At 39.8% G+C, this 23,710-nt stretch overlaps 1 protein-coding gene across 2 annotated transcripts in view; it reads left to right on the top strand.

Moving 5' to 3' along the window:
- The window catches only part of LOC146004132 (uncharacterized), a 230,497-nt gene that overhangs the window by 62,603 nt on the left and 144,184 nt on the right, over positions 1-23,710 (top strand). The window lies entirely within an intron of this gene.

The raw sequence follows: 23,710 nt of genomic DNA, 5'->3' as shown, positions 1-23,710 counted from the left end.
CTATTGAATGCACTTGGTTCTTTTAGCGAAAATTTGCCTCTGATGGTAATAGGATCACAGAGTCGGAAATTGACTGTGACACTTACACCAACCTGGTTCGTTTAAAACGTAAAACTTTTCCCCCTTTCCCGTATCTGTGTTTCCATTCTCTGATTCAGTTTGAAAAAAATGACCCAGAAGAGTTTTAAATTGCTTTTACCCAAGAGCTTGTCCAACAATTTGACGTGATTTCGGCAATTTGGGGAATGGATTTGGAAAAACAAGCCAACGCACGACTCCCTCGGGAACCGGTGAAGCGGGGAGTCTCTGCATCTCTCCGCAAAATATCCGGAGTTCAAATCCCAGATTATTTCCATTATCATCGTCAGATATTCATTGTGACAAACAAGGTAAAATGAATGTGGTTACCGATATTTTTCATTCGTAAAATACGTGAACTGTGAAACAATAATATATCATCTATAAGATTTATTTATGAAGATTTATATGTATTTATAAATAAAAAATCTATAAGATTTATTTATAAAGATTTATATGTATTTATAGATTAATAAATCTATAAGATTTATTTGGATTTGGGAAATAACCTTGTTACGGCTTTATTTTAAATAAGAAGTTGAGAAATGTAGCGTTGTTATATTATGTATTTATTGTTCCGCGAATCAGCGCTTAAACTAACGAAGCGACTAACCTGAATGTAATCTGATACAATTAAGTGATAAAAATTTCAATTTTCAAATTGCAGCTTTTTCTGAGAAGCAAGATAAAAGAAAGGAATGTATAATAACTCAACTTTTGAAATGTATAATGATTAATCAACGTATGTATAAAAAACTTCAATGAATGTAACTTTATTATGATATGGAAATTATGTAAGCAACTGGAGCTGGAGAGTAAAACCTCAGGTATAAATACCTCAGATCTTCGTTAGTAGAGATAGTGAGATAGTGAATTTAAGTACTTCCTGTGTGTAATAAGGAGACAGGCTGTGTGGAACAGGTTTTAAGATAGATTTTCCTAATTCAGTAATACACCATTCAGTATCCTTTAAAACTTCGTCGTATAACTTGAGGTATACTCCCTACTTCTCACTGTATTAACCTATTCCAATAGACAGTTAAACTATATACAGCGTTATTAAAAAAGAATGGTACAAAAGTAAGGTTGATTTATTTGTAAGTGAAAAGAGATACAAAAGCAATTCTGGTGGGAAAGAAGAAAATAAGGTTGTAAATTTATAGCCTGTGGTTGTAGTTGACGTAAAATCCGCTAGAGACGCTACTTGTTGTTGATAGCTGAAATGGCAACAACGAAGGTAGAGCAAGCATATTGCGTAATGGAATTTGCACGAACAGGGGCAGTTGTTACAGTTCAGACACACTTTCGTGCGAAATTCAAGAAACGACCACCACATAGACACTGCACTACACGCTGGGTGCAGAAGTTTGAATCAACTGGATGTCTGTGCAGTAGAGAAAATCCCGACAAACCAAGTTAAGTAAAGAACTTAATGTGCCACAACCCACTGTATGGCGTATCCTAAGAAAGACACTGTGTACGTTCCTCGATTACCATAGGACCTGGATAATTTAAAGCAGAGCATCTCTCATGCAGTGGAGCTGATAACCGAGGATATGTTGGAACGCGTCTGGAAAGAAATGGATTATCGTTTTGACATCTGCCGTGTTATCCAGGGTGCTCATATCCAACATTTGTAATTGCCCAGGTAAATTTACAACCATCCTCTCTTCTTTCCCACCAGAATTGCTTTTGTATCTCTTTTCACTTAAAAATAAATTAACTTTACTTTTGTACCATTCTCTTTGAATAACCCTGTATATCAGTGTTCGTTTTTCCATGATCCTGAGACGGCTTCAGTGTAGGTCTGAAGAGTCTTTCCTTCAGGCAAAAAGAGCAAAGGGTTACAACTGTGCAAGAGAAAGTAACAACCTAAATACAACCTCATATCTAAAAATGATTTAAGAAAGACGTATTTAGCCATTAAAGAGAGCGTTATGTTTGCCGGCGATGTTGCGAAATCATTATGTTTGATATGCCGAACAGAAATAATCTTTACTTAAGTAGCATTGATTATGTATCACTGGTTTTTTATTTGTCTTTTTCGTTTTTTCTCTCATTCCTCGATGGCGCAGTGGTAGTGTCGACGCCTTGTAATCAAAAAGTTTGATACTGGGTGGAGGCACATAGTGGTTTGAATCCCACTTTAAACTGTAGGTCCAGTTCTAATTAGCCTTTATGTGCATAAAGAGGATTCAAAACATAAACTCAAATCAAACTCGTTGCTTTTCTTTAAGTTTTGGCCACTCGCAAAGATGATCAAATTACGATTAGATTAAATTGATGAAGGAACAGGCCAGGACTTGAACCTGCATCAATCGGTACCGAGTTCGTGGATTGTTCATTCTAATCAAATCTAGAACATATTCGTACACTTGCTTATCTTACGTAGCTTTTTAACACTTTCATCGACTTTTTATGGAATGATGATGAGACGATGTTAATGAAGAGACAAACACAACCAATCATACCAAGATGGCATTGCTACATAAAAATCTGGTATAGTGTCACAATAGATGCATTGTGAGCTTTCGTAAAGTAGGCATATTTCGCTAGGCATCAACAGAGTCAAATTTGTTTTACAAAATTTGATTATGTCAGGGTTAAAGTCCATGGTATTGAAACATGTCGATAGATTTTTAAAAACCGCGACGCAGCCAGGCCAAGACTGACAAGCGTCTTGTCGTTGGGCGACGGGTTGACTCTCATCGCTACTGTTCTCTGATTTCGAGAGCGGAGTCCGTTATTATTGTTTACGATTTTACCGGGAAGCAAACCTGGGACCGCTTGCATAAAGGCAAGACCGCGAAACATTAGGCTAGTGGGAGCTCGTTGATATATTTCGCTCTAATGCAAATTTCATTCCGATTGTTATAAGAACATCAGCGTAATATCTGTCATTTGTTGAGCAATCATCTTTTCGTTCGCCTCATTTAAATGCCTCGAACGATTTTTACTTAAATGTTATTCCACACAAGCTAATCGTCTAACAGAAAGTATATTGTGTAGGTTCTACTAATACCAGCTTTCATAGTGCGTCAGGCAAGAAATCTTGCAGCTTCGTTAAGGTTAGAAACCGACTCTTCCCAACTCCTACGTGGGACATTTTCACACATTCGATCAATATCCTAGTGAAGTCTATGCAATATCAAAAGCAGTCGAAGTTTACAAGCTTCCTTGGTTCCAGGAATTTTCCTCCCTTTTCTCTTGTAGTATTTTTTTTTATTGTATTCCCAGGATTCAGCAAATCTCATAACATGTTACTACTGAGTGATGTCATGAATGGATACCCCCCACGCAAAACTGGACCTCATAGATACCTTATTTCTGGGAGAGGGAGTCGCAAACACTCGAGGTCTCCCCGAGGAATTCCGGTCCCATAGCCGGTGGAGACACATAGTGGTTCGGTACCGATTAGCCTATCTACGCATATAGTGGATTTAAAACAAAATCTAAAATTCTAATTCACAGACACTCAATGTACGTAGTACGAGAGCTGCTGTAAAAGTTTCTGCAATCAATATGTAAAAAAACATGTGAAATTCTTGGAATGGCTTTATTGTTTTTCAAAGTATTCACCCTTAAGATTGATACACTTCTGCATACGCTCAAACTGATTTTGAAAACATTTTTTCCACTCCGAAGCTGATATCTGAGAAATCGCTGTTCGGAATGCATCAACAGATGCTTCAGGCGACACAAATCGCTCAAAAACGTATCTTATTTTTCATGTTTGGGAACAAAAAGAAGTCATTAGGTGATAAATCAGGTGAGTACGGGCAATGAGTCATTAATTAGAAATTTTTACTGGACACAAGATCAACAGTTTGGTGTGCTGAGTGGGAACTGGCGTTGTCGTGGTGAAGAATAATGCGACTATTTGGGTTTCTTTTACGCAATTCATTGATAACCTCTGGCAAACAAATTATTGTATACCACTCAGCATTTACAGTCCTTCGATCTTCTAAAGCTATCGTTGCAACAAGTCCGGTATAACCGAAGAAACAAGCAATCATTTGCTTGGCAGCACTCCTCGAACGAACAACTTTTGTTGGTTTCGGCTCACTTTGAAACACCCAAACAGTGGATTGCTGTTTATTTTTGGATTCGTATGAATAGATCCAAGTTTCGTCCCCTGTAACGATGTAGTACAATAAATTTGACTTGCCTCAGTTGAATTTTTTGAGCATTTCTTTACACCAATTTACACGAGTCTGTTTTTGAGCTTCGATCAAGTTGTGTGAGATCCAACGGCTTGAAAGTTTTCGTACCGTACGTTCAGATGACCATGCAAAATCGTATGTATTGCTTTCATGTCAATGTTCAAGGATGCCTGAATCTCACGATATGCCACATGCCGATCTCTCTCAATCATTTCACGCATAGCATCAACATTACTGGCAACAACAGACGTGGATGGACGATCGTCACGAAATTCATCACTGAGAAATGTGCGACCACGCTAGAATTTGGAAAACCAATTGTACACAGTCCTATTGGATGGTGCTTCATCCCCAGAAGCTAAAGGAAGTCGCTCGATGCATTGTTTCGGTATTAAACTACATTTGAAATCATAAGAAATCATTGCCCGAAAATGTTCACGAGAAATTTCCATTTTTCACACGAAACTACATCTTCAAAGTGCTGTGAAAAATAAACGAATAGGCTTAAACAAACAAAGAAAATTTAAACATAAAAAAGATCTATTCTTACGATTTTTATAATAGCGGAACACTAGCGTCACTGTTGGTTGTGGTTTGCAGAAACTTTTCCAGCAGTCCTCGTATACGTACTATACTATGGATGTTGATTGATATGGTTTATTTTTCTTCGCTTTTCTGCCACTTTTCTAATCGCGATGATGAGGATCAATGATGATATGATGAAATTGATGAACACACACTCACAAAGAACACCCATGCCAAGTCCGGGATTCGAACCCGGGACGTCGTAGAGCGCTGTAATAACCACTCCGCAACAGAGGCCGGCTGCAGTAGATGTGCCACACTCTGTATAGTACAAGTTTTAAAGTTTTTGGGACCATATTTTCACTATTTCTTCTGAAGTATCCAGCAGATTTTTAACTTAAAAGTTCAAAACTTGCCGCAGTTAACGTGGTCGCAACATTCGCGACTTGCCTCCATTCCGACTCGTCTCTATTGAAATACTCGCCGGCAGATGGTGGCACCGAAGTATCCGGATTCGAGTGCCTGCCCGTGCATAACGGTTTATTTGTATGTGTGTGCTTACATCAATTTTATCTAATCATCACTCATCTAAATTGTTGCGATTAACCCAAAATGGCAGAAATGGGACGTAAAATAACAAAAATATAAAATTCTTGAGACACTCGTTACCAGTTTGTAGAAAAATGATGGCCTAATAATTCTGTGAGTATCATTCATTAATGATCAACGCAGATAACTCCAAGCGACAGTGCCAGGAGTAAATGAATACAGAGATACTACCAACACGTCAATAGTTCACACGTCACAGAAGAAATAGAAGCCAGGCCTAATAAAGATGACACTTCACGGAACAAAAAGTCAAATAAAAAGTCAATTCATTAAGATCCGAAAAATATTGTCTAGATATAACATTTTAATTTCTGAACAAAAAAAAGTGGTCGAAAAGTGTGCATAGATATCATTACGGAGGACGTTCGCGTTCTAAATATTGAGTATTGAGATCGATCACGTGGTGAGGAGCTCAGATCTCGCCATGAGGTCCCGGAAATATCGTATGAAAAACTTTTTGATACAAAAGTAAATATCTGTTAAGGGGATAGACCCAACGCTTTTCTTTTTCTTCGCTCAGTGTGGAGACATATATTGTAGCGTCTGGTACCTCCCTTCATTAATCTTTACGTACCTCACATCAAAGGGCGCCCGCAGGGAAGGGCCAGGCGGGGACACTTGCCCCACCGGAGTTTTCCGGAAAGAATAAATGTAATTCGAATGGTGAAATTGTAGATATATTTTACAACAAAAAAATATTGTTTTCTGCGACTTACAGGCCGTAAGTTACAGGAACTACCATTATTACGAGGGTAAGTCAAAAAGTAAATGCACTCAATTTTTTTTTATTTTTCACAGCAACAATATAAAACTTACAATGACATCATTTTTCAACATAATCACCCTGCACTTCAATACACTTGGTCCAACGTTCCACAATCTTTCCGATACCCTCATAAAAAAAGGTTTGCTGTTGAGTAGCAAGCCACATATGCACCGCTTCCTTCACCTGTTGATCTGTGGCGAATCGACGGCCTCTTAAAGCATATTTAAGTGGACCAAACTGATGGTAACTGTATGCAGGATGCTCCAACACATCGAAGCCCAGATTCTGAAGAGTTTGAGCGGTGAGGGCGGCGGTATGGGGACGCGAGTTGTCATGCAACAAAAGAACGCCTTCGGACAATCTATCTTGTCGTTTGTTTCGAATTGCAGGCTTCAACTTGTTGGAAAGCATATCACTGTAAGGTTCAATGTTTATTGTTGACCCCTTTTTCAGGTAATGTTCCAGAATTAGCCCTTGTGAGTCCCAAAAAAGTGCTCAATGTTGTCATCAGTAGTGGATGTTATTGGACGTCCTGTTCTTTTCTCGTCCTTCACACTTGTTCGACAGCTTTTGAACTTTACAATCCACTGGTAAACACTTCGCTGCGGTAAAACATTGTCACCGTATTGTGCTGAAAGTCTTCTATGGATTTCAGCTCCTGGTACACCTTCAGACCACGAAACACAGATTACGGAACGCTGTTCTTTTGTGGTGCACACGGACAATGGCGCAGCCATATTTACTTCGCAACAGTTCAGAGCGAACTGAAGTGATGACGCTGTAACCTGCCACAAGCGAAGACAGTGGTGCCATCTATCGGCTTGCGAGCGCAGAAAGCTATACAGCCAACATACAGACGAAAAGAAAAAAGTGCATTTACTTCTTGACTTACTGTGTATTATACAGTACCCTTTCTGCACTTAAAACCATGGATCAGAGGTACCACGAAGGACAGTAGATTAAGTTGTCTGATTAAGTTGACTGATTCATATCTGTGCATTGTAAAAATGTACAAAAAGGCAAAGAACAAAGTGATAGATGTTTATTGAAAGGAAGCAAGGCGAATCCAATTTCTTTCTAAATAACAGACTCGAGTCTGAACTTGTATTCAACGCCATCGCAAATACAATTCAAATTGAATTTTATGATTTGCAAAGTAGTAGTAGTAGTAACTAATAATAATAATAAAATTAATAAATAATAATAGCAATAATAATAATAATAATAATAATAAAAGCTTCTATGACTTTGCCCCCCTGCGAAAAAATCCTGCGGACGCTCTTCCCCACATCATCTCTATTTTAAACAAGGGCCGTCCTCACTAATTTTTAGGGGGAGTAGTGAAGAATAGTAGCACTGCGTTTAGTTACGGAACATTGAACCAACGGCCATTGACGTCCAAAGAGCGACCGACAAGTGTTCTGGACATCACGGGTATTCCAACGCGGTATGTACGTTTCTCGCTCCGGTGACTATCTGAACAAAGCACTCCCTGGAAATAAAACTTTGTCAGCGGAATCAACATTCCAGCTGCCGAAACTCGTATGGTGGACAATTCACGGAATGCCCGCGCGCATTTCACTTTCTCGCAGCGCAAGGGAATGGTACAAACGTCCACTGGCAGATGCGTTCCATTGCTATGTTCATCATTCTGAGCGTATAAAATGTAAAAGGATATAAATCCTACAAGCAACAACTAAACAATGCAAAAATAAAAATGCATGCCTTCGAATTTTTATCAAAAAAATGTTTTGCATTGCGATTGTGGCTGCACAATATGTTCTAATATTCTGTTTTGAAATTATCTGCTTTTGGTGATAAACTTACGGGAGCCTTTCTATTTTTCTTCATAAAGTATAATTAATTGCTATATTACTCTAACAGGGCTCTTGCAGTTTTCAGCGTAGGATCCCCTTCCAGCTTTGTGTGCTGCCGGCTAGGCTGTCACTACATGAATTCATACAGGAGGTAAACATGTCGCGGCCCTCACAGGGATGCAATTTCTGCTGCCATTATTCTACCGTAAAAAAATAATCTTGACTTTTTTTGAAAGTATTAAGGCAAGTACATAGTTAATTGTAATTAATGTAATTTTAATGATAGTTTTTAAAAATGCATTGTATATTTATGGTGCACACAACTAGAATTTATAATCATCTTTATGCAGGATGAAATATTCAAATTTAATTTTTCTTATGTGTCTCAATGTTGTACAGTCACAGACGTTTCTGGATTGTAACAACCCCAGGATCATTACAAGCCAGGAGTATCCGTGACTGTACTATAGACTACATACATGATAAGTTTGATTTGCTGGTTCAAGTTTATTTTACTTCGCGCCTGTGACACTTTTGGCTAATCACAAAGATGAGAAAGGGTAATGATTAGACAAGATTGATAAGACAAGATCATGAAGCACACCTACGTCAACGCCAGGATTTCAACCCTTGATCTTCGGTGGCGAGACCAAAAGTCGACCACTTAACGCACTTCGCTACCTACTCGAATTAGGAAAAATATGTACGTATTAGGAACTTTTCCGCCATATTTAGGCTACTGTATATGAACTATCCGTCCAAAAAACATCTTAAACGTTTGGAACACTCCTAGGGACACGCATATTCCACAGGTACAGTCATGGAAAAAAGTTCTTCCCCATAAGGCTTTAATAGGAGCAAGTAATGCAGGAGGGTAGGCAACACATATTGCACCCTTCGATGATCGGGTGATTTTGCCTGTCTTAACACCGAGAAATGTGTTCCACGCGAAGATCAACATGACAGGAAAGCAAAGAGGGTCACGTGACTATTGGTTCCGTGGAGTGTTGTGCTTCTCCACGTCCCCAGTTCTTGATCCACATTGCAGAAAAAGTAGAGCTGCATGCAATATATGAAAATAGGTTGTTTTCAACTACACGCTTAATTATGATTTTCCCAATTGTAAATCTATCAGACGTGTCTCCCGATTTAGTCGGGACAGTCTTTTACTTTGAATTCCTGTTTGTCATAGGCGTAACTTGACGGGAGCAGAAAGGGCATTTGTAACCCCCCCCCCAAAAAAATCAGGTTTCTTAAAGCTGCTAAAACAGGAATTAAATACTATGATTTGACGCGTCGAAAAAAAGTATTATATTGAAAGATTTTTCCCAAATACGTAGATAGAAATTTAATACTTTGAAAGTGTCTCAGATTTGTTTATTGTCACAACTTAGTGTGGCACAGGTCTACTACAAAAGTGGAATTTCGTAACAGAAATATGAACCCACTCCTTTTATTTCGTAGCCGATTTCATCTTGAAACTGAAATTAAGAATATTAGTTAATAATGTCATTGGTAAACAATAAAAAAATGTGTTAGACCCAATTCTTTAATACCTTATCATAATCTTTATCGCAAGTTGAAATTTTGTTGTAAGTCCACTGTATGCAAAAAAAAAAAAAAGGTAAAGTTCTCACCTGTGCTTGGCGCTACGCCATGAAGGCGTATAGGGGGTGTGGGGGTAACGCCCCACACTTTCTTGATTCGTTCGTGAGTGGGGGTGATGTGATCAGCATCACGCCCCTGACCGCCTTTACCACCAGGGTTTCCCCCAGGTACCCATGTCATTCGACGCTGGGTGGGCGCTGGGGCCGCTTCCAACGTTAGAAAAGTTACCGGGCTTGAACCGGCCGGGAATCGAACCCGGGACCTGTAGCATGGTAGTCAGACGCGTTACCGACTGAGTCACCGGCACAGATAGACTAATCTGAAGTGCATACAGTTTAAAGTGGGATCCGAACCACTATTTGCGATCACCTGGTATCGTACCCCAGACCCCTTGATTACAAGGCCTTACCACTACGCCATCAGTGAGGCGCACACAATCTTTGTATTTTGACCTTTTTAGACCTATATGTATCATATAAGAGGTTGTTTAACGTTGCTATGCCTCTATGGATTATATTTAGCCAGTATTCGAGCACATAGCGTCAGGTTTCATTGAATATAAGCTTCTCTTCCATGTTTATGGTTTCCTGTCTGCAGTAGAAAAACTGGCAGGTTCCCATAGCTTTTCTTTCAATAGTCTTCCAATGGTTGCATATCATATCACTCAAATTTGATTCATTCGTTTCGAACACAATCCCCGATGGCGCAGTGGGATCGTGGGCGCCTTGTAATTAAGGGATCCCGGGTTCGATACTCGGTGGAGGAACATAGTGGTTCGGATCCCCCTTTAAATTATAGGTCCATTCACGATTAGCCTAACAGGACATAAAGTGGACTTAAGACACCAAATCAAGCAACTAACACAATCCCGTTATTGTCCAGATTATCGAATCCAGAACCTTCGTCGCGAATAACATAAGCAGGAAGACAACGTGAAATAACCGGACAGAAACAGAACCTAAAACCTACATCGGATAGATTGGATTAAGTCGACGATACAGCACGGGTTCTGAAATGAAAAAGAATACGAAAGTTGAAGGACCTCGATACGCACCCACGTTTCCTCCACTCAATGGGGAAGATATCCTTCTAGCTGAGAAGCCTTTACGTAGGAGTGCCCTGAGGGAACTTCAAGGCCACGACGATAAAGTGCAATGACGGGACCAAAACATACGGCAGATAGCTGTGTTCCTCCTTATTTCGTACGCCATAGATAACTGGAACACGTGACCTCGTCTTTGGTAGAGCAGAAGCCTGCTTGCTTGCCACCACCCTTTAGTTCAGTGACCTTCGCCCGTAGTCAGCAAGAGTGAATGACTCACCATATACTTGTCTGTGAGGCTACACAAGAATAGATATTTCGTTAGTGGCTGTAAGTATTGTTTCATCTGCAGTTATATCAGTTACCATTTCAATAGTTTCCTTCCTAATGGTTACTTTAGTGATAAAGTTAATTAGTAAATTAGTTCTCGAGAGTGAACGTTTTATCTATTTGAACGGGGGATTTTTATACAGCCTGCATGTATTATTTTTTCCTGAAACAAGAAGAAATTCGAAGACGCAAAAAGAGTTGTATAAGAGTAGTTAACAAAAGGAAAAAAGAAGAAGAAAACGAAAATGTAAATGCTGAAATAAATTATGGTAGAGATCGAGTGAATAACATTTTGTCATGGGGCCTCCTCGATGGCGTAGTGATAACGTCGTCGCCTTGTAATCAGTGGATCCCGGGTTTGATACACGGTGGATGCACATAGTGGTTAGTATACCACTTTAAACTGAAGGTCGAGTCCAGATTAGCATATCTGTGCACCAAACCAAAACTAAGAAAGAAATTGTCACAGTGTAAGAAAATTTCATGTTCAACCACATACGAAACAAAAGGGAATAATATATTGCAGTTTGGAGTTCACATCTGTAGCATCTAACCAGCACAATTATGAATCGCAACATATCGTATGAGATCCATTTTTATTATACATGTATGATAATATAAGAGAAGTAGAGGAAAGAGAAAACCAAGCGAAACACGGACGCCTTCTCCAGAATTTCAAATCTCGTTACATAAGGTTCTGGGTTGGAGTCCCGAACAGGCATGACTTTCTTGTTCTTGCCCTTTTATCTGCTTCATTTCATCATAATTCATCGTTATGGTTTACCTGCAGGGGAAGAATACTGGCAATAATTGCCAATACAAAGCCAATGACAAACAGAACAACTCGATTACGGAGGTGCCAAGAAGAAACGAGACTTGACAGTTTCTCCGTCTCTCGGTTTGTCGAATTGAAAATTGCTCAACCGTTCTCGGTCTCGACTATAGTTAAATATAGAAATCGAAAACGTATGTGAATGAATATACATGTATTTTATATATTCCGGTTTTGTAGGAGATTTCGTGAGAGATGAAATAAGTACTCTTCCATCGTATTTATTTTTATAATTTTTATTCCCTGTTCGATGATCGCGACGATAAGGACGAGTGACCATTACATGAAATTGATGACGAAATAGTCAAACACCCCCGACAAGGACGGTACTCAAACCCGGGAACTTTTGCGACGATATCGAATGTCAATCACTTAATGAGCTTGACCACCGAGCCTGCTTAATGTTGTTTCTGTCAGGTAATTCGTAATAATATCCCACATTCACTATCATTTGCTTCATAATTTATCTTATTGTTGTGATTAACCTGAATTCAAAGAATTAGTTGAAAGGCAAAAATGCAAGATTGAATGTCTCTGATGTTACTTCGTGCCGAATAATATGACGTGGTATTATGATATGAATTTATTAATCATATAATATGCCTATTCATTCCATTGATTGATCCCAATTGAGCACACAAAATATGCTATAATGTCCACTCCATGGAGGAGTGGTTAGCACAGCGCGCTACGATGCCATGGGTCCCTGGTTAGAATCTCGACTTGGGCGTGGGTGTCCTTGGTAAGTGTCCCTTCATCAATTTCATCATAGCATCACTCATCTTCATCGTCGCTATTTGCCAAAAGTGAAAGAATAGCAAATCTAAATAACAAACATCGAATCAAATCGAACATCTCTACCGATTTAATTCTATACGGTACCGAATTCCCACTTTATTACTGCATCTTAAGTCATTTTACAGCATCTCAATTGTTTTCCGATTCGAAAACATTTGGAATGTTGTTTTGTGCAGTTGATTGTGCATTGTTTCGTTGTTTGGATTGTTTAATTAACGTCGCATTAATTAGTTTTAGACCGATCGTGACGGGGGAAGCAAGAGCACAAAGAAAGCAAAAAAGACAAGGAAGAGACCACGGCTTTCTTTAAAGATAGCATCCCGTGAATACAACTCAAGTGACTGCAGAATATTATGAATAAAATTTATTTCGCTTTTTCCTTTTATTTCTGTTTCAGTTATTTTACTTCGCTTTTCTTCTACCACTCGCGTTACTCGTGTCGGTGAGGAAGAATTATAAACTCGTGAAATGGACGATGGTACAAAAAAATATGCGCCTCTCCCACGGTTCGAAACTGTCAGTACAAAATATTGTCTTATTTTTAAAATTTACGGGCAAATATGGTTTGTCACGTAGCAATTTTCGCTTATCTCTTTCTCAAGGGGTTCCATTGCCTCTCTGATGTCGTAGTGGTAACGTCTTCGCCATGTAATGAAAGGCTTCCGAATTCAATACCAAATAGAGAGGCATTTGGTTCGGATCCCATTTTAATCTGTAGGTCCAGTGCATGAACTGGACTTAAACAATTAACGTGTGGCATGTGGTCTGTGATGAGAACCATCATTTCAGCAAACCTCTTGACAATGACTCTAATATCACTTGAAAGAATAGTATTTCTTCACGAGTAGGTCTTGTCAAGAAACCAGTTCCTGAAATTTTCTTCTGGAGGCATCGTAGCACCCAGCTGTTTGCTGTGGCTGGGGCACGAGTCATGTGACTCATGCTATCAAAGCTCAATCCTTCCCGAGAACTCAGAATCAGCAGGCAAACTTAAGCGAATATTTTGTTATTTGGGTTGCATAAACAACAGGCTTTAAGACGTTACGAAATTCTACGTCCCGTGGCCCAGGTATTTTTTTCTAAGACGTACCTCTATGAAAATCCATATATAAATGAAACCTGACAACGAATCTTGACAGAACAAGCTGGTTTCCAGTTTGATTTGTCCCATCCATGGAGCCACACCATTCTTATAGAACATGTTTTATAATTCAGTATTCCTCTACCTTACCAGCATCGCACGCTCGGAACTTCAAAATCCTTCCCAAAGTTTTCCTTATGGGCTCAGAACTTGGAGTTTGTATCTTTGCAAAGTTAAGATGGAACTCCCTGGCCCCACGTACAGATCAGATATCGTCTTCCACAACGTTTATACGGACCAGAATGCATACGATGAAGAAAGACTGCTCGATATTACAATGGATAAAGGCCGATCTCGATGCCGGAATGGTTAGAACGGTGCTTTACGAAGTCTAATCAATGTCATCATATCATCACTCATTTTCATCGTCACGATTAGCCAAAAGTGGTTGAAAAGTGACGCTAAATTACAAAAATCAAATCCAATGTAGAAAAACTACTTAGTATGATCCATTTTGTATACCGTAATATCAAGTTGAAAGTTTATTGTTTTGTAGTTGCCTTGCATACGTTTCCTAGGATAATCGCTACGCTAAGATTACTTGATAAACTGCTAAAATAATTTATAATCGAATTCAGATCATTATGATACCCTGGCAATTATAGCTGGTTTTAAATAAACTAGGTTGTGCTATTTCATATTATTAATGATCTGTAAAATTATCCAAGACAAAAGTGGAAGTTACAGATTCGATAACCAGTGGAGGAACATTTTAGAATAGTTTGTCCTTTACTTTAAACTTACCTGAGGATAAAGCAGATTTAAAAAGAAATCTGTATAAAGTACACAACACGTTTCTGCTTATCAAAATCAATCTCTCTTCTTCCTGAAGGATTGTGAGTTTATTAATTGGTAATGTACGTGGCTGTATTTTGTGTTCCTATTCCTCTGGACTCCTATAAGAATTAATAAAATACATGGAATGTGATATTAATGAAATCCAGAAGGAACAATCTTAAAAATCGGCTTTCTACTAAGGAAGAAGAAAGATGACCTAGTAGACAGAAAGAATATAACATGAAGCAAATTGCAGCAGGTTACGAGTTTATGTTCTGTCTCTCTGTCCCTTTAGTGTACAAAGTGTAGCAGGGAACAAGTTCAACGTCATATCGGGTGCTTTAGAAAGTATTGTACTTAATTCAGTTACAATTACATGCTGATTTACTACTCTTTGAATCGTGCAAAGGTATAACAAAAAAGGGAACTTCCGCTTAAGGGGAAGAGTGAGAATTTAGAATAATTTAGAATTTTATTAAGCTAGACACGATGTTTGAAAAATGTGATCAATAAGTATTTACAGAATCCCATGTATTCCTTATGGGAAATCAACTTCAAAATGAAGTTACGGCTAATCAAATAGGAGTTTCGACTTTTCCTACGACTAAGATATTGTTCAACGTGTCCTTTTTTCGTCCATGTACTTCTCTACGTCATTGTGTGTTTGATATTCCCGAGAGAATTTATAAAATAATGCTCCCATAAGCGTAATGCATTTCGCCTTGCCTCCTACAGTCATCGTGCCAGTGTTGCCAAACCTGATGCGCATAAAAGAGCTAAATTTCATCTTAAATGGAGCAAAAGTTGACTTTCGAGGGGCTAGATTAACGAAGGCTGGATAAAGTGCCTCCTAGGGTAATTTTAGGTGTCTGAGGGCGTGGGGCGCTTCTATTACCGTTAACTTTAAAGTGATGACAATTTATTCTAGATCTGGCGGCATCACCCATCTCAATAATCCACCGCAATCGAAAATAAAGGGTTTCCGGATAACAATATTATGTCATCTCCACGGCGCTATAAAAAAGTATCTGGGAAGGTAAGAAGGGGTGGGTCGACGCAGCCAATATAACAATATCACGTCACGTGAAAAATGTATACTCATGGCAAAAGTTGGTTTCTGTGGGCCGGAGCCAGTGATGGCATCATAGTGGGACAGGGGTGCGGGTGCTACAGTTTACAGCCAAACGAGTGCACGAAAGAGCCAGATCTGGCTCCAAAAGAGCTAAGTTGGCAACAGTGCTCCCCAGCTTCCGCAGAGAGAAGAACCTCGGGGAAATCGTCCCTCTTCCTCTTAACCAAATGATTTGGTAAGAATGGCTCCTGGTTCATCTCTCGGCGAAAGCCTGCCAAAAAGTCCCGTGTCGACCCTAATTACAATTGGAGAGCTACTGAAGTAATAAGTAACGCTCTCCGGCCTAGAAAGCCAGATAACAGCGGACTGACCACATCTCGCATAATAATAAGTCACTTAGCACGCCTTCACTCTGAAAGGTAATATATTTGCCACATTAGTTAGTTCAAGGTCAAAGAAAGTGCCTTGCACATCCCCTCTCCCTTTTCCAAAGTCAGTGCTTATATACTTTGGAACATTCTTATTTCCACATTACATCACATCACATAGAGCTAGCTGTTAGGAAAGCTAACCAGAAGGACACAGAGAAGACCAGGAAGTGGTCACTTGACCGAGGCTCGACAAATGAGACTGGAAATAGATTAGAACCCTATCCCTCTACACGTGTAGGACAGGTATAAGAAAAGAGCATGTTGCTTAGCCATATTCGTGTGCCAATGCCAAGGTTGTGGCAGCACGTGCATTCAAGGAAACTCCCAATATCAGATATCTTGTAGATAAAGTGGCACAAGGTTACAAGGATAACCTCCACGCGTGACTTGCAAGGCATGGTTCCTAGAAAATAGACTTTGGGCGAAAATAGCAATCGTTTATGTTTATTTATTTTATTTAGTAGAACTCAGCGTAAGATTCTTATTACAAGAAATAAAATTGTGAAGTATGAAAAATGAGTTTATCTAAATTACAATCCAAGATATTTAGAGGCTAATTGGGACTGGGCCTTCAGTTTAAAGAGGGATCCGAAACACTGTGTCTCCACCGTGTAACAACCCCGAGACTCCTTGAATTACAATGCGGCGACGTTACCACTACGCCATCAAGGATGCCCATGCTTGAGTGAGCGTGTGTGTGTGCAACGACACTTCGAACTGAAAAGGAAGGGATTTCTCCCAGACGCGGTGAGCACACTGGTGAGGAGTGTCGAGTCGAATCTCTCGTCTCATCTCCTAAGATTTTTGGATGTGCCGGTGTAGAGGAACCTACAGCCCGGAGAGTACTGAATGCTCAATACAAATTCTCTTTTCCTGACGCATGAAGCCTCTGATTTGATTTTGATTTTGTTATTAGCGTAGTTTTTGTTCCTCTCTTGGCTAATCGCGACCACGAGGATGAGTTCTTTGTGAGTGTTCCTTCATCAATTCCATAGGCGTAACTTGGAACCTAATTTTTGAGGGAGCAGAATCAAACTTGGGCCTAATTTTGAGGGGCAGAATTAAACTGGGCTTAATTTTGAGAGGGCAGAATTAAACTGGACCTAATTTTGAGGGGACAGAATTAAACTGGGCCTAATATTGAAGGGGCAGAATAAAACTTGGGCCTAATATTGAAGGGGCAGAATTAAACTTGGGCCTAATTTTGAGGGAGCAGAGTCAAACCTGGGGCTTAACTTTGGGAGAAGAGACTCGAAAAGTTTTCCATCCGTTAAAAACAACGTCCAAGATTATTTTCTAAATAAATGTCACGTTTGCGAAATCACAAATATTAATTACTCTTTATTACTTTGCTCCTCAGGTTCCCTAACTTGTACATTTTAATAAACCCGAAATTTTGCCCCCGCCAAGTTAGGCCTATGATCAATTCCATCATATCACCACTAATTCTCAACTCCACGATTAGCCAAATGTGGCAGAAATGTGAAGTAAAATAAACCAAATCAATCTATTAACCAAAAGCGTTAACTTGGGAAAATGTACCTAAGCGCAAACGCTAGTCACGTATAATTCGAACACTAGTGATAATGTACGTACACTGTAAAACCTTGACTGGACGTTCGCTACCATCTTACTACCGTAAAAATGAACATGGCTATTTTTAAAGTATTAACGGCCATTGCATAGTTACCATAATTGATGCAATTTTAATGATTTAGTTTTTAAAAATACATTTATCACGTAACTGTAATTTGTAATCATTATCTATCTTTATGCATGATAAAAATTTGAAACTTTAATAGAAAAAACGGTTGCGTCCAGTTTTTCTCAACAGCGAGTTAAATTTTACTCCCAACAGTGTACAACTTAAATCATGCTTACTTCAAGCGAGGGTTTACATCTCTATCATAGTTATTGTATTAAAGAATAAATCATCGCATTTAAACCAACAAATAACAAGACAAGATGGCACTCTTCTTACATTTTTTATTATTACTTCTATCTGACCATGAGCTTACCGCATAATGTGATTCTAAGTACCATGATAGCTTCAAGTAATTTCCCACGATCTACGCTGCCATCTGGCGTTACCGAGTTGAACTTTAGACCCCTGCCGACCTTATTTTCGTGATCGCTTCTCTCGGCGAATAGAATCGGCGAAAGGAGATTGTTAAGAGGTAGTGACGAAGGAGTAAGATTGATGTGTAAGAAAGGGTTGAAAGCGTAGCTGGGAAGACTGGTTACGCTCCTTTTTCCTTCTTTCATTTCACGCGCTACCGCTTCACCTATCTTATTCGTTCTTTAGTGATCTCTCTTTTTCTGTTATCTCCACCTTCTTGGTAACGTGTTCCTGAGAACGGCACGGAAACCAATTATACGAGGGCCGTTCTTTAACTCGCAGCATTACAAGAATTTCACGAAATTGCCGATAGAGGTGCTAGCTGCAACCTAGTCTCACGGCGTTAAGCCTGAATGTACCCAGAATAACTTCAAAGATGATTTTTACACAGTTTATTGCCTCTCTTCTAACATGGAAATGTGAGAAAGGTTTTGTACTGTCAATCAGAAATTCTATTAGTTTTCGAAATTTCCTTCCGAGTAAGTCGTATCAGCGGCTTGAAAATTAAAAAGATATGAACCATTTTGAAAAAATAATGCCGAGATATTCGCTCCTTTTTGGAGTCACCTTCTGGAAAAAACAATATTGTTGTGATATGAAGCCGTGGAAAGCACACTTTTCTTTATCAACGGACGTATGTTGCTATTTCGTCCTGTGAGAACCAGAGGAACGTAACTCCAATGTATCAAATTTACAGGAAAGAGGAAACAATGGGTTCTTAGGAATATATCTGGCTCTTAAAAAGTGTCAGTTTATTGGACTGCTAAGGATAAGAATTGGATTGTCGAGCTGACTCCAAATATAACTCTTTAGAAGAGTTTATTTAAACAAAACTGAAAGCAGCATTGTTTGAGTTACGTTCCCCTGGATGTCATACAACGATTTCTTCGTGTCTGTAGCCAAATGTTCAATTTTAAATTAGCCCAGTTAGTTCACTCATTGAACAACAGATGCCACTACTTTTCTCTTCGCTCACCGTATCAGTGCTGCAGCCACTTACCAATAATTGATTTTGCGAAAATCTGTTTCTCCTCCACCAGACGAACATGCGAACCGAGTATTAGCAATGGGAAGGGAGGGGCAAAGAGAGAGGTGACAGGAGGCCTCCCAAAGAAGGTGGTCGCGACGGAGAACTTCTGCTCTTCGCGAGGGGGGGGGGGACGTTTTGGCCCATCAATTATTCACCAGGACCAAATTACGCCATGGCACAATTCGCATGCAATGCTGATTGAATTTGGGCGAACAGAGGGCCGGAAAGTCGGAGTTGGTAGCGGGAAGAGCCGCGAAAGTTCTGGAGAGTTGGTTTCTTCATAAGGAATTCGCACAAAGCCGTCTCTTCCGGAAATGTATTCACAGGGTGCAGGAAGTCCGACGTAAAGACAGCGAGAACGAGCTGCAGGTGGTGTCACCAAGGAATTTCCGAATCTGCTAAGTCCTTCCGAACCAACTGTCGATTTCTCAGACTCTATTCGAATTACAAAGTTAAAGTTTGTGTAATGTCTATGGACATCACTCATAGTAGCAGGTAACCAAAATCAGCCTTGATTGATTGAATTAGTTTATTTTACGTCGGACACTTCAAAACACTTCTCTTGTCTTTTGGAAGTTTCCCTATATCCTCATCGTCGCGATTAACCTAAAAAGAAGGAAAGCGACGTAAAGTAAGAGAGACTCAACTTCAAAACGCCCACATAAGGATAAAAATTATAATAAAAAATAGTCACCGTCTTAATAGATAACTTTCTGCGAACGTGACCACGCTCGAAAAATCTACTTAACAACAAGAAACGAAGAATACATCAACTGTTTTCAAATTGTCAAGAATTCTGAGCTGTGGTCCTCCAATGTGGTTATCCAGCGAATTTAATTAGTGGTTATCTGATGGAGCAATCTCTGGGGGAATTTGGGTGCACCAAAGTTTACGAACCAAAGCGGATAATGATCGGACGAATCCCCTTAGCCACGTGCGGTCTTGCGTTATCGTGCAACAACATAAGATCAGCTGGTTTTCGTCCTTTCGTGGATATGTTGCAGCTGTGCAGAATACACAGTGGCAACAATTGTTTGGTCAGCTCACAGCAGTACACGATGCCCATGCTTTGGGTGCACTGGTGGTTTGGTTGTTTGAGGATAGGTTCATGAAGTGTTGTTTACCAATGCTGACTGCATCTGAGTATGGCGTGCAGGTCCACTTCTCATCAAATGTTAGGAGCCTATCGAAAAACTGGTCATTTCCCTGAAGAGACAGCAAAGTCAATCGGGAATCAGATCTCGCCGCCTTCTGAGCCAGCGTCAACCAAGCCAAGGACGACAAAAAGACCGATTTAAATGATTTTGACAATAATACAGGAGCAGATAATCGGTTTATGAACTGATCTGGAATTGTTTTGTTACTATTCCTTGTATGTTTGACTGTTCGATGAACCCGGCTAGAGATATAATGTAATATCGATATCACAAAATCAACTAAGTAATGTACGATATACTAGCATACGTATATGTATGCGTCCATCGTAGTTATAGCCTTATGCAAAAATCTATGGCTTCATGAACAAATTGGCATGTCTCTTTGTCAATTTTAAACGGATTATTGATTAGCACACTTGGATCATATAGTGATCACCTGTCGGTGCGGTAACAACTCCAACATGTTTTCTCCTTCTCGCACTTAAGACACAAGCACACGCACACGCGCGCACACTCACGCACGTACCCCCCACACACACATAGCCAGGTTCCTCATTTTTACTGAGATTGATCAAGAAGTTAGTGACGTTAAATGAGCCAACACAAAACATTAGTTCTTACTTACCTGAGGGCAATAGGAAGTAAGATGCATGTGCAATAGGGAAGAAATGACAACATAAAGAGCATGTTGTTTCCTTTTATAGGTAGAAAAAGCCAAGGTGTCGCGGATCAGAATTCATCAGCTGGTGAGGACCGCTACATACATAAGGATTTTACATTACACTAAATTCATGGAGAACGTTTAGTTGTTCTGTCCATTTTATGCTCAGCTAGGAGAATTGCGACTGGATCCGATCCACTCTGTGCCTCTTCCGGGGATCGATTCCGGAACCACTTTATTACAAGGTATTCTGGAAGGGTAAGTAACTTCAATTGATTTTGTATATCGCGCAGCACTGGAAAGAAAAAGTCAAAGAAATGATCATCACGGGAAAAGGGATTCCCAACCCTAAGCTTCATTGGGTCATAGAATCTCCGAAATATTCCTTTATTTTATATTTCATTTCAGTAAATTTGCTCCAAGTTCCGCTTAGACTTCCAATGAAACGCAAAGAAAAATTCCATTATCTGATTTTCCCCAGGCCCTTCTTTCCATAAACGCGTATTCTTGTAATATATATGGCCTTGTGGAAAAAAAATATATACCTAATCCGTTTCAGTAAAATCTTTCCTCCATAACTATTTCAACATTTACTTCAAAAAATAATTCAAAATTGAAGACAACCCAAGATAGTCCCCTGGTTCAGCAAATAAAAAATATTTTGATGTTAACGGCTATTCTGTTTGTTTCGCATTCTCTCTGTTTTTGTTTTTCAAATATGCTCGTTGAAGAGAATAATGGCATAAGGAAAAATAAATATCGTTCTCTGCCTGCAGGGAAGGACCGATAAAAAGTAAACATTATAAATTCTGCAACGAAATTGCTGAAAAACATTTTTTCTGGTAGTTTGACGTCATGGAACGAGACGATGACGTATAAAGAGATGTAAAGAAGGAATTAAAGAGCTGGGAATCGCTCTGTAAAAACAATGGCGTACCTTGCGCGTTCTGTTTCAGAGGTTTTTTTTTTATATAAAGCTAGTGTCGATCTTGGAGCCAAGGGATGCTGGGAAAACGAAATGGTCTTTAAGGCTTCCATCTCCCGTGGGAGGTGGCCTTCTTCGCATCTTGAAAGCTCCTGCCTCGAAACAAAAACTGCTCTCGCCAATCATTTATGAGCCTTCTTTGTTAACTTCTCTGCCGTCTAGAACTATTCAGGGCACTGAATAGGCTCACGTTTCTTGCATTCAAGGCAATCTACCTACCTCCTAATTGCTTCGAGGGCTTTCTTTCTGCGTTGAGTTTAAAGTTCTGATATTCACATTCTCAGGGCATAAACACCGCCCTTCTGATTGTGCGTCAGAGAGCCAGACCCTCGTTGGCGTGCAACATTGCAGTTAGCGGGTGTAGAGTGAATTTATTTTCGTAATAACTCTGGCTGTTGTAGCTTGGAAGCGAGTCATAACTCTCGCAACCGCCAATCAGCAAGTGAACCGCTTACGTCATCTGAACCCAGCACCTATCGCTGACCCTCTTGCTAACGCTGTACACCGTTGGCATGCTCGCTAGCCAGGATCGTGCAGTCAGCTGGAGATGCTCTGAAAAATAATCGGACTCTACTGCGTGGCTATCTTTTGGGTGCCTTCTCAGATCACCCTCTTTCTAGACTCGCTTCGGAAATGTGCATAAGATACGAGCAAGAATGCTACGAAAATAATCCATCTGTAGAAAGTGCATTTGCTCTATCCGGCAGTGTAGGCTTGGTTTCGCTTGCACATTCCCTTTCCAATTACCACGTTTAGAGGCTGGTGTGACCACAATGACGATGCGGTACGCGCTGTTTCGTTCTGTTTGTCAGGCTTGACGCCACATGCAGTGGCTGCAATATCTAGTGCCATGTCCATGTGTTCTCCCGTGGGCGCATGCGCCGTTGCTATTCACTCTGCATTCTTCACATGGGAATACAATGTGCATGTGAGCCAATATAACAAGGTGGAATAACAAACAGTGTAATATGACATAATAGAACGAAAGGGTTGGTAGGGTTTATTTCCCAAGCCGATGATTGTATGTGCCACAGGTGTCAGCAGATTTTTTTTCCAGGAAGTGGCAAGTTATTTTTTCGCAAGCGAGGGGACAAACGAGGCATATTTTCCCACATAATTCCCATTATAATAATAAACATAAATTATTGTGACTGAAATGAAATTATATGTGTAAAATATATACTTTTAGGTTGACGTTTTTCTCAGGGGGGCGTGCCCCCTTTCTTTCCCTTTTGGGCGCCCATGGTAGGAGTAAATGTTGGACCTACTTGTTCATGATATCATTGTAAAGTGCCCTCAAATTTTGATTGATTTTGTGTTTCAAGTCCACTTTATGCACAGTAAGGCTAATCGGGACTGGACCTACAGTTTAAAGTAGGATCCGAACCAGTAGGTGCCTCCACCAGGTATCGATCCCGGGACCCCTTGCTTACAAAGCAACGACGCTACCACTGCGCCATCGGGGAGACAATGGGCTCCTCAAACGAATCGAATCTCTATAAATCAAATTACCAATTCCGTGCTGTTACAAACATACCATCCTATATTTGCAAACTCAAACCCGAGTCACCAGCTAAACTTTAAGCCATACTATTTCAAACCAAGGTTACAACCAAGTTTTTTTGTCCTTTAAAAAATGTTAATTTTTATGTAATTTTTCTTTTTAAAAGATGGCCCATAACATATAAATAGATATAACACAGTCTCAGACTGAATATGATATACTTGCAATGCGCAGTTTTTAAGGTTTTAAAGATCTCATTTAAGCC

This window comes from Lepisma saccharinum, chromosome 1, assembly GCF_977018435.1.
Source record: "Lepisma saccharinum chromosome 1, izLepSacc3.1, whole genome shotgun sequence".
NCBI lineage: Eukaryota > Metazoa > Arthropoda > Insecta > Zygentoma > Lepismatidae > Lepisma > Lepisma saccharinum.
Note: the sequence above shows the minus strand (reverse complement) of the source record. Positions and strands in the feature narration are given on the sequence as shown.